Here is an 11,857-nt window from a genome sequence, read left to right on the forward strand (position 1 = left end):
AACGCGCAAAACTTAATAACACACTTAACCCTTAATTTGACATATGTTGTGGCATACATAAGTTTTCAGGAAAACTAAGCTTTTCAGATTTTATTATAATAACTACTTTTTTACGATAAACTTTTATGATCTTAACCCTATTTGAGTGCATTGAATTAAAATGCTATATTGAAATTTAGTTATAAATTTAGTGGAAACGGTGTTTAAACGTAATCTATTTAATGAGCGCAGTATCGTATAGTCGTTCCAACAAAGGTTAACTTTGATTGCAGTTGAAATAGTTCAATTGTCCTGGCAATGTGAAGTCGACTTGTACTACCGTAGTATACCAACTTAAAGACTACGTTACTGTCAGTTTCCACTACCGAAACCTTTGTATAAAATCATATATAACGTATGTTTTTATACTTGTTTCTACGAATTACATTAAATTTAATAGCGCAACAGTTAAATGAATAATAATCGATACATACTCCTCAAATTGTCAATCAATTACGCAAGATATGCAAATCTCACTAATATTAAAATTGTGAATATTTGTATGGATGGATATATGTTTGTTAAAAGATATCAACTGAACTGCTTCATAAATCTTGAAGAAATTTAGCAAAGGTTATACATAGTTTGGAAGAACAAAGGCCTCAAATTATATGTTTTTTATCCCGCGTGGACGGAGTCGCGGGCCACAGCTCGTATAATTATCACTTAATTAGCAGATAAGTTACATTAATAGAGCTACAGTTAAATTGAAAATAATCGAGTCACTTTTCAAATTGGTCAATCATTTTATTAAAGGCTACACAAATACATAATATAAGCGAAAAAAAAAGTCCATCAGTCAGTGAGGCAACAAAGGATGTTGTGACTTTCTAAATTACTGGATAAGTTTGATAATTCCTTTATGTAACACAAGCTGTCGCTTGCGGCTTGATCCGATCGGAATTAAAAAGAAAACCAGAAGTAGCCTATGAAGAACACATTGCTGCCAGACTATGCTCTATTGTTTTTAAAGGATTACATTATGTAATAAACTTAATATCATAATAAACTGTTAATAACAATAAGTCTGTAGGATGCAAGCGCACGAGTCCAACTAGTGCAAGTTGTTTGTAAGTTCATTGTTTTAAGTTTCAGTTAACTTGTGTTCAGCTTAAGCGGATATTGAAATTTCACACTGGACCATGTTCGCGAAATTAGGTGCAGTTGTCTATGATATATATTATGTTGTATGTACAATAAAAGTATATTATTGTCTTGATGTTCCATTTGAATAGAGAGCGAGAGAAATAACGTGTAAACTTACGTTTAAAGTAATTTTTTGTTTTAGTAATTATTGCTTATACGAGTCGGTAACATAGTTTGTATCGAATAGGAGCTTAGTTCACATATTTACGAAATGAATATTACTGGAGTGTTATTAACAGAGAATTAATAATATTTTTTTATATTTCAGCAGCGGCTCGTTGGTCTAGGGGTATGATTTTCGCTTAGGGTGCGAGAGGTCCCGGGTTCAAATCCCGGACGAGCCCAAATTTTTATTACTATTTTTTTTTACAAAATATTATTGAACATCTGTACTTAGGTTTATTATGTCTTTCAGATCTTATTGGCATTGGTGTAACAGGAAGAAAACATAGACCACATATTATTATTTGTTAATTTTGCGTGGACGGAGTCGCGGGCTACAGCTAGTTATTAATAAATTACTTTGCATAGATATAACATTTTCGTAAAAATAAAAATGTTGCATTTATAATTAACAGAACAATGCCAATGCATTTGGATTTCAAAACGACAGCGGTGACCTGAGGCCGTAGGATATTAGGACTAATCCATGTCACATGCATTGCGGAGGTGACAACGTAATGCAATGTGACATGCATTAGATATGGACACATAGCTCAGCTGTTAGTGACGTACATTGTTTTGTGATACATGACAGAAACGAATATGTTTATTGCTATTATTAATATGATGTTCGATAAAGAAATTTATTATCGTAGGTATCTGACACCAAAATCTCTGTAGAAAACCTATCATTATCTTTGACAAAAGAGGGATAACTGTGAGATATAAATGTGTTTTAAACGGAGATTTTGGTATCAGAAATCTACGGTTTAATTATCCATGTGATGAAAAAGTAAACATTGATAGGTAATTCTTTAAGGGATCCTGTAACCTTCTGACTCACACGCCAACAAAGACGTTTATTCAGTAAATATCTAACATAACCGTGACCTTTCAGCGTAATAAAATTTAATTTAATTTAGTATTTTAATGAATTGTACTTAACAATCACATGTTTATAGCCTCTAATATTAAAAAAAATTAAATGTCAATAGAAAATAAATCGCAAACGAGTCTCTCGCTACAATCCGTCAACGTCAAACATAAAGCTTGTTAATGATTTCCAAAAGCCGCGTTGAATTCGATCGAATTTTGGTAACTTGCATTATTCATAGAGCCATCGATTGGGCTATAAATAAAATGTAATTTTTATAAAATATAACATCGTAACAAATGAAAATCGTCCTTAAAAATGTCAGCATCATAATAAAAATAAGGATATGGCTAAATGTAATAATACTCAGAATCGTCGTACAATAAAAATCCCTTATAGTACGTTTAGCATAAGAAATCGACACTAAGGGCAGTAAATTCTTTTAATCTCTTAAACTTTAAATTTATATTCTATGTACTTAGGTTTTACTCATTTTATTAGCGGCGACTTTTACTTAATCGTTATATGTTTTTAATTCTTACAAAGTCGAATTGTTTCAACATAAAAACGCTTAAGCGTTTTATACTAGAGCTTATTTGAGTGTCGATAAAAACAAGTCAAGAGAGACTTTTAATGGAGAAAAAAAGACAATTTTTCCTAGTATTTTCCATCTGTAATGGCAGCTGCAGATTTCCGCTTCCCAGCGCAGCGCAACTTTTGCGGATGAGAGGCTATTCATGCAGCTACCGTTGTTTGTTGTGGCCTCTTTTTCATTGCTTATTTATACCAAAGCTTTTTAATGAATTGTTTCTTTATACCCGTGTTGATTGAGTGACATAAATGGATTTATTAAAACTCGAGAGACATGTGTGAGTGAGAGTGAGAACAAGGAGATCTGACTCAATGGGCTAAGTCAAACTAAATCAAACAGCTCACTAGCGCCACACCAGTCAAAGTCAAAAAAGTTTTTGTCGTACTAATGCCGTTTTGTTTTTTGGCATTTTTACGACTAAGGTGTCAGGTCAGGCGAAACTCAAGTATAAGGTTTTCTGTATATTTTACATTTAGAAATACTAATTATTATTGTTAAAAAAAGGGCTCGTCCGGGATTTGAACCCGGGACCTCTCGCACCCAAAGCGAGAATCATACCCCTAGACCAACGAGCCGTTACCCATGTTAAGGTTTTTCTTAATATTTTAAAAAGAGAAACACTATAGTTATTTTTTGTAAAAAAAAATCGGGCTCGTCCGGGATTTGAACCCGGGACCTCTCGCACCCAAAGCGAGAATCATACCCCTAGACCAACGAGCCGATACACACAACTGCTAAATACCATCTTATAAAAAAAATTAAATATCATGTCCAACTTGTTTTGGAATAGTTCCGTTATTCGGTTTGGAACTTATTAGCATGGTATACACAGATGGGTTTGATGTCATCACTCTTATTCCGTATACATATAAAGAATATTTTTGCGCTCTGTGCGATTCTAAAAAGTGAAAGGATAATAGCATTTACGTTCAAAACTACTTATATTATTGTGACCTTACACATCTTTTGTGCTAAATATTCAGTAATCTAACTAGAAACATTATAAAATTTTGGACACACGTGTACAAATTTACAATATTTCGTTACAAACATAGATGGATAAAGCGAAATTAATGCCTACCATTTTTGTCTTTGACATATTTGGAACCTTATTAATTTGGTAAAAAGCGGCCTTTGAATCTTTACGAGAAATGTTGGTCGGTTATTTATTTGTTATTTCTCATGTATTTTTACTTTGTAAGTATAGGATGTCTTAGTGCGACCATGTAGTTATTGTCATAAATTACACACTGAAATTAATTTAAATTTGTAACCTAAGATTTGGAAAACACAATTCGGAACGTAAAAGATGAATATAACTCTCAATAAAGCTTTACAATAGAAATTAAATTCTAATCCAAAGTATACAAGTTCAGATCAGAAATTAGACTACAGAAATCCATTCTAAAGTTTAGATTCGATGTTCTTATCTGCAATTAATATGCTAATACGAGCTCAAATTATGCGGTAATTAAACTTGGAAGCAACCTGAGCAGTGCTCTGAGTCACTTTCCGCTACCAACTTACGACCAAACACGAAACTTGAGTTATACAAGACTTGAAGGTGGGTCGTGATGAAGGGTCTTTGCTATTAGTAACACACTAATAACATTTATGTATTAAATAACTAGAGTAAATTAAAAGAAGTAAACTCAACTAATAGTATCTAGAAGTGACTACTCTATAGAAGATTCTAGAAAAGAGATATATCCAATTGTTCTTGGTTTCCGAGAAAACTCTGAAACGCTATAGCATTTTTAATTTCTTGAGGCCTTAGCTTTGATTACCAAGCGGGATCGTCTCCCGTGGAACATATGGGGTTCACTCAGATAGGAATAGTTATTCCCAAATCCCTCAGTTATCCTAGAATAGAGAAGGAATCAAACTCTTCCAAATTGACTAGCCGTGTTGCGGATCGCCTCCCCTCTTCTATAATAGTATAATTAACTGTTATAAAATTAATATTTTATACTTTTCTTTAAAGTTATAATTGCTTATTACTAAAACCCCATGTCTTCAGTTCATTGTTATCATATTAAAAGTTTGAAATATGTTTGAACAGATGCAGTAACCGACAGGCAGTTTATTATGAAAACAATTTAACACGCTGATAAAAGGCAGTTATGGTAATAAAACTTTAATATCAAGGCAATATTTTCTTATACATGTAAACATCTTGGTTTCTTGTTTTCTTTTTAGTATAAAGAGTATATAAACAAATTATAGCCGCCATGCAATATATTAGTTAGATGAGAGTTATAGTTACAATTTTTATCAGTTATAATTATATCCGATTAAGCAGTGTGTAACCTAACTTAGGGTAGGCTCCGAGCCCCTCGGTGGGGATGTATAGTAAGCTGATGATGATGATGATGGTGATGAAGAAGTGTGTAAACAATTTTTTTCCTTATAACATAGTAAAAGGGTATTTTATGTCTGACTGTTAAATGAAAAACTCTAATATTTTTAACGGTGCTTTGGCCTATAAAAAGAATGTATGAATTTTACAAAATAAATTCGGGCTCGTCCGGGATTTGAACCCGGGACCTCTCGCACCCAAAGCGAGAATCATACCCCTAGACCAACGAGCCGATGTGAACTTATTCTTAAAAAAACAGCAGTACTTCGGTATACATTACAATTCATCAATAAAAATACACGTACAGTTCATGTTTATAACGGTACCACTAGAACTCCTTAATAGTAGCAATGCTCTAACAAAACGACGATAAGGAGTTGACGTACTTAAATTTTTCATAAAGTTGATAGATCCATGGAGCTCAAATCTCTTCTGCATTCTTTTCTTTCCAACATTTTGCGATCCATGATCGCGGTGGGAAATACTTATCCAGGCAAGAGAACATCAGTCTAATTTCCCCTAACACATCCAAGACCCAGAAAATAAATGTAGGTTACCTAAGACCACGAAGTTTTACAATTGACATTTTATTTTCAAGGGAAAAACGCACAATCTAAAATAAATCTAGAGTTGTATGGAGAATCACGAAGCAAAGAGTCTTGTCAAGGTCTTGACTAGAAGAAATTAAGAAGCTGATAATAACCAAGACTTGGAAGCAACAACTCTGAACCTGACCAAAATTTGATTCTATAGGAATAGTTCAAGAAACATATTCCTTGATTTGATTGTTATACACATCGGCTCGTTGGTCTAGGGGTATGATTCTCGCTTCGGGTGCGAGAGGTCCCGGGTTCAAATCCCGGACGAGCCCAACTGCTTTTTGTGATTTAACATAATATGCTTCCTGAGGCAAGAACCAAAAGATGCAATAAAAATTGTCACATGAAAACCCCCAGCTGACCTGTACTACGAATTGACGACGGAAGAGGGCTGGACTAGAGATTTTTGCTGCCCTCCGTATTATGAGCAATCCTACTCCCGTCCTCTTCTTTTGCCTATGTTCTTCTATGCCAGATATAGGATAAAACTCCCTAATTTCACTAATTGTGCTTCTAGCATAAAACTTGAAGCTTCCCCTTAATCCTACATCTGCTCGTTGGTCTAGGACTAGGGATATGATTGTCGTTTTAAGGAACCCAATAGATTTTTACTTTACAGAAAAGTGAATAGAATTTTTACTATTCAATATTTTTGAAGTAATAGAGAAAATAATATGTTTATTTTCAGGTGTTTTGGCAGTAGAAAGACACGGTTATTACCTTATGGAATCAATTAAAAAATTACTCGAATTAAAAGGCATAAAGAAATGAACGGATCAACAATTATTGATGTCGTGGCAACCCTGGTATGAGAAAAGCAATAGCGCTGGATACCAAAATAAAACAGAAACTGTGAAACAGAAGACGATCAATCGAAAACTAAGGCCTACGGAAGGATTTCAAATGCTTCAGCATTCTTCTGCTTTATCAGTGTCAGCGACAATTTTTTTTTTAGAGTAGAGTGCAAACGAGCAGCGAGAACATCTTGGTGTTGATGGACGTTCGTCTTACTTCACAAATATAACGGAAACAATTAAAACGTAGTAAGGCGAAAGGAAAATGTAAGTTAGATAAATATACATAAGGTTTACGTGCCTGTACAGTTATGTGCATTTAGTCAACAATTTAATCACATGGTAATTATATCGTAGTTAGTGGTTACCTCTTGTTATAACTAGTGTAAGTATCTGGCTATACACAGATCACCGACGTCTTACATCGGCTCGTTGGTCTAGGGGTATGATTCTCGCTTCGGGTGCGAGAGGTCCCGGGTTCAAATCCCGGACGAGCCCGATTCAATTCTTTTTATTTAAAATGAGAAAATGATTAGATCAGTCAGAAAATGGAGGCAGAGTGAAATTTACAGTCTCCTGACAATTCACCTGTATAAAATCTCTCTTATTCTTTAAGAAAAAAACGACATAACAATAAACAGGTTAACGCCGACTCGTCAACTCCTCGTCCACCCGGCACAGCACCGCGGTCGACGCGGCAAACACATGCTCGAAGCCGTCTTTAATGACGAATTGACCGCGTGCCGTTCATTCGTATTTAAGCCCAAAAAATCAAAAAAATCCCATTAGGTATAATAATTGGTAGGTAGAATATTATTCTTTTTCTATAGGATCGGTTGAGTCCATACAATAAAAAAATCACTTTAGGCCGATTATCACGAACACCACGTAAATTCATGCCAATTAATTCCAAAGGTAGCCTTGGTTGCGGTTTTCCTTTTGCGGCTGTGTGCTACAGACGAGGAAATAAAAAAGAAGAGGGCTCGTCCGGGATTTGAACCCGGGACCTCTCGCACCCAAAGCGAGAATCATACCCCTAGACCAACGAGCCGATGTGTGTCATATTGATATATGTATAGATTCTTGTACAATTAGGTCGCGACGTCATTAGTCAATGATTTAATTACCACTTGACCAAACAGTTAATTATAGGCGAGTAATGGTAGAGTCTTGTGGAAAGTAAGTATTACATTTCTGCGTTATACGTGAATCATAAAAAGTTATGCATGCATGTAAGGAGGTTTTTTTTTGGGCGGCGCTATACCGCCCTCTCGTTCCCCCTGGCATGTTGTGGCCAGAGACTTTGGTTACTTTTTTAAATTATTCACAAAATTCTTACACTAGTTGCTTATAAATTAATACATTTTTACTTACTGCTAATTTCATGTAAGCAGGTTTAAGTAGAACTAAAGAATTACTATTTAGCACAATTCAAGTGCATCTTTCTTGCTTTTTCAATCATTAATTTCGGTAGATGGGTCTTGATTCTCCTTTGTTGCATTTGTCTGTAACATGGTCATAATTCTCTTACTACTTTTACTCCATTCAGCCTTTCAAAGTAGCCGAGCCAAAAACCTTCAATTATTCTCGTTACCTCTATTGCACTCCTCAAGGAGTTCAAAATTTTGGAGCATACGTAAAATGTATAACATTAAATTATAAACTTTTTCTAAAGCATGGTTTCCAGGTTGACAAAATAAAAGTTAAAGTTAAGTCGTGTAAAAGAAATCGGGCTCGTCCGGGATTTGAACCCGGGACCTCTCGCACCCAAAGCGAGAATCATACCCCTAGACCAACGAGCCGATGTATAGTTAAAACTATAAAAGACATGTACCAAGTTTTGTACCGATTCTTTAATTTGTTAATTAGCAATTGTTCAAACAATTAACCAAATAGTTCATTGAATAAATAAAGTTTTGATAGAAAATTGTACGTCATCGGTATTTGATGAGCAAGTAAATGAAATAAAAATAATCGGAGTTTACCAAATCGATTTTACTATTTTTAACCATCAAATTAGAAATTTAAAATTGTTTTCAAATTACTCAGGAACTAGAGAGGTGGAAAGCGAAACAGCAAAAAAAATTTAAAGGAAAAACATTTAAAAATAGAAGAATTAGTCCATGTGCAGTATACACCAAGGATAGTTTTGAATCAATACCTATTGCTTCAAGGAACTTGCATCTTGTAAATGGGTCATTACGCTTATAATTATCTAACTATAACAAACTAAACGATAGTTAGTAGAGTACTGAATCTTGTTTACTGATTACAAAGGTCTTTGTGTAAAATTGGAATTTGTAATCGGTACTAAAATCTCAGTACCGCTCCACACAAGTTGTGCACAATACCTCGCAGTCTAATGAACTCTTGCTATTTAATCCTGTTCCTAACTTATCAACAAGCTGTTTGTGAATACGTTAACATCAAATAGTATTACAAAGACTTTATTACTTAGCGTTGGCAAAAGACATTTAATTACGTAATATTATATTTAAATATCTTTGGCTTAGACACTTGTATAAAACTTTACATCAGGAGCATAGCACGAAAAATTTGCAAGAAACTATTCATAACGTCATTGACAAAGTTTGTCATTTGTATGAGTTTTGTGGTTGTGACGCTATTAACATATTAAAGCAAATTTTCCTACAAGGGCCTTTTCTATAAGTATAATGATAGGCATAACAAAGGCTGTTTCAACAGTGGAAGACCACGATTATTCTGTAAACGAGTTGCGTTGTGTTGCAAATAGTCGAATATCTAAAAAGAATTGGCGCAAAAGCCGTGTTGATACTCGACAAATAAATGCGCAAAGAGCTTTCAGCTTATTTTGTATTGTTATTTAACAAAAAAAGATTGGGCTCGTCCGGGATTTGAACCCGGGACCTCTCGCACCCAAAGCGAGAATCATACCCCTAGACCAACGAGCCGATGTGTCATCTAAGCAAAGCATGTTACGAACAAGAAAATTTAAGTTTTATAATTATTTTTTGACGTCACAATTATTTAGATTATGGCCTAGAATACAAAAAAATGCAGATTATATAATGCAAGAAGTACAGTTGATAATTAATGTTAGGATGTTTTTTAAAGAAGTCGACCAGTTAGTAAGTGACACTTACCTAAGGTCACCTAAGTTATATCAAGAAAGGTACCGACTACTAAAGTCTTGAAATGTAAAGAAAAAGATACAAAATTAATATGTTTCGTGCCCAGAGTTCAGATTTTATAAAATCCTCATAAAATATGTATTTGCTAATATTTATTAAAAGGCGTTTAGGATCAAAAGGTAAAGTGCGTTCTAATTTTGTAAATAGACCATTAAAACTAGTAGTTTGGGTCAATACTTCTTAAAAAAAACTGATTATATAATCTTATAATATGTCATGTAAAAATCAAACTGAAATTGTGTTGTCATTAAAATAAATATATCTGATTTTCCAGTATAATTGAATGAGACAAGTCGCATTGAATACCCAGCGGGTATTAATTGGAATTGTATTCATCCGCTTAGTAACGCTCTGTCCGCAATAGTGAGTATCTTTCATTGTCCATTGCAATACTAAAACCGTCGCTATGCACACGAATAACATTTTAATGCTTTTACCTTTTGCATAAAATCTTCACCCATATTAATACATTCAATGCTACCGACTTGCCCTGTATTTCGTTTTAGTAAATAAAAACCTGAGCGGCATTTAATGTGTTAGCTCTCTATGAACTAGGCAGGAAATATATACCTAGATATACATTGGTTACTGCATATGCTACTAGACCCGGAGAGAGTAGCAAACATAAAATAAAACATACAGGCGCATTGACTAAATCTTTTATATTTTAAGTCTTTTTTTATTTTTTTTATTATGAATATGAGATTAAAACATGCTCCAGTAAACCCCTTTGTTTTAAATGGGGGGAATAAAAAGTCCGCTGCAAATGGCACTTGTTAGTTATGTTAGTAAATAAAGTAACTTGAGTGTCAATTAAAAGGAAAAAGCAGCGGGAACACGCAGTTATTTGAAGCGTGTAGTCCTTACCCGGTCAAGTTGACTTACTCTTTGCATCATATATTTACATATATACCTACGAAGATCACTCAACTAAGATTACATAAAAATATGTATATAGTTAACAAGATGTTGTCGATGCAAAGTTTTGTAACTTAATTCGGCGTGAAACGTATCACTTATCCCAAAGAAAAATATGCATGGTCCTAATATTACCATGGCAACTTTGACTTTAAGAACAAAGAATTTTAATATGTATAATATTATATATTCGAGGTCTTTCAAGTTTTTAAAAACATCAACGTGAACGAAGTGAAGTTAAAGGCAGGTTTCAATTTTTTTTTCATTTATATATTATATTTAAAAAAAGTTGGGCTCGTCCGGGATTTGAACCCGGGACCTCTCGCACCCAAAGCGAGAATCATACCCCTAGACCAACGAGCCGATATGCAATGCATACAAAATACAACTTATTAACATTAAATTTGAAATAGAATACACAATTTTACTCTTGCGCAGTTTAAAATGTTTTGATCGAAAACCGGAAAGGTCAAGAGTTCAATGACCTCACAACTCATAAGGTCACAAGTCAGTTATGAATCTGTATTCCGGCCTAGTACTGGAAAAAAACAATAACAATATTATTTAATAGATTTATTTAGAGGTATTTAGGTACCGCAATTCAAATATGTTACATCTATTGTTCTAAAACACCTTGTTTAAAATAACAATCCATCACGCTTACACGTAAAGTTGTATGTGGGGCCGCGTTGTGTAGCGCTTGAATAACGAATTCGCCGCTCAAATTGAACAGCACCACGACTGAAATACCGTTTGCGGAATACACGGGCTTAATCCTATATTGTGTCAGACTGCGCTGTGCTCTGTCGCCGAAATGGATTGTTAAATCTGACAGCGTCACCGCTATATTTATATGTTTAACAAGCCAGGTTTTTATTGAAACCTTATTGCCGTAATTAAAAGTTCAACAAAATGACTTAGTAAAAATAGATAGTAATGAGAAAGTATATTTTTATTTATAGCTGGTTAATAGACTAAAACTATCGAAAGTATAGACTCAAAACTATTATCATTATTTTGATCGGATAAGTTACTTAGAGATAGCATCATTACGATGTAAGCAATAATCGTGATAGTTTATTTTATTATAATATTTAAATGTGATAAGTACTACGATTTTATCTTTTTGTGATGTGTTAACCATAATCATTTGCCAAACAGTATTAATATTATAATGTTTTACAAGATATTTATAGATAAA

At 33.9% G+C, this 11,857-nt stretch overlaps 10 non-coding genes across 10 annotated transcripts; 3 read left to right on the forward strand and 7 right to left on the reverse strand.

Annotated features, from left to right (window-relative positions):
• Positions 1-1,457: 1,457 nt before the first annotated feature.
• TRNAP-AGG (transfer RNA proline (anticodon AGG)) lies at positions 1,458-1,529 on the forward strand. Its single transcript has one exon. It is a non-coding gene; the product is annotated as a tRNA-Pro (tRNA).
• Positions 1,530-3,316: 1,787 nt separating this feature from the next.
• TRNAP-UGG (transfer RNA proline (anticodon UGG)) lies at positions 3,317-3,388 on the reverse strand. The gene has a single exon. It is a non-coding gene; the product is annotated as a tRNA-Pro (tRNA).
• Positions 3,389-3,461: 73 nt separating this feature from the next.
• Positions 3,462-3,533, reverse strand: TRNAP-UGG (transfer RNA proline (anticodon UGG)). Its single transcript has one exon. It is a non-coding gene; the product is annotated as a tRNA-Pro (tRNA).
• Positions 3,534-5,332: 1,799 nt separating this feature from the next.
• TRNAP-UGG (transfer RNA proline (anticodon UGG)) lies at positions 5,333-5,404 on the reverse strand. Its single transcript has one exon. It is a non-coding gene; the product is annotated as a tRNA-Pro (tRNA).
• Positions 5,405-5,971: 567 nt separating this feature from the next.
• TRNAP-CGG (transfer RNA proline (anticodon CGG)) lies at positions 5,972-6,043 on the forward strand. Its single transcript has one exon. It is a non-coding gene; the product is annotated as a tRNA-Pro (tRNA).
• Positions 6,044-6,991: 948 nt separating this feature from the next.
• On the forward strand, positions 6,992-7,063 carry TRNAP-CGG (transfer RNA proline (anticodon CGG)). Its single transcript has one exon. It is a non-coding gene; the product is annotated as a tRNA-Pro (tRNA).
• Positions 7,064-7,544: 481 nt separating this feature from the next.
• On the reverse strand, positions 7,545-7,616 carry TRNAP-UGG (transfer RNA proline (anticodon UGG)). Its single transcript has one exon. It is a non-coding gene; the product is annotated as a tRNA-Pro (tRNA).
• A 679-nt stretch (positions 7,617-8,295) lies between these two features.
• Positions 8,296-8,367, reverse strand: TRNAP-UGG (transfer RNA proline (anticodon UGG)). The gene has a single exon. It is a non-coding gene; the product is annotated as a tRNA-Pro (tRNA).
• Positions 8,368-9,426: 1,059 nt separating this feature from the next.
• Positions 9,427-9,498, reverse strand: TRNAP-UGG (transfer RNA proline (anticodon UGG)). The gene has a single exon. It is a non-coding gene; the product is annotated as a tRNA-Pro (tRNA).
• A 1,449-nt stretch (positions 9,499-10,947) lies between these two features.
• TRNAP-UGG (transfer RNA proline (anticodon UGG)) lies at positions 10,948-11,019 on the reverse strand. Its single transcript has one exon. It is a non-coding gene; the product is annotated as a tRNA-Pro (tRNA).
• Between the last annotated feature and the right edge of the window lie 838 nt (positions 11,020-11,857).

The sequence above is a fragment of the Papilio xuthus genome, unplaced genomic scaffold, assembly GCF_000836235.2.
Source record: "Papilio xuthus unplaced genomic scaffold, Pxut_1.1 DF827777.1, whole genome shotgun sequence".
Lineage (NCBI taxonomy): Eukaryota > Metazoa > Arthropoda > Insecta > Lepidoptera > Papilionidae > Papilio > Papilio xuthus.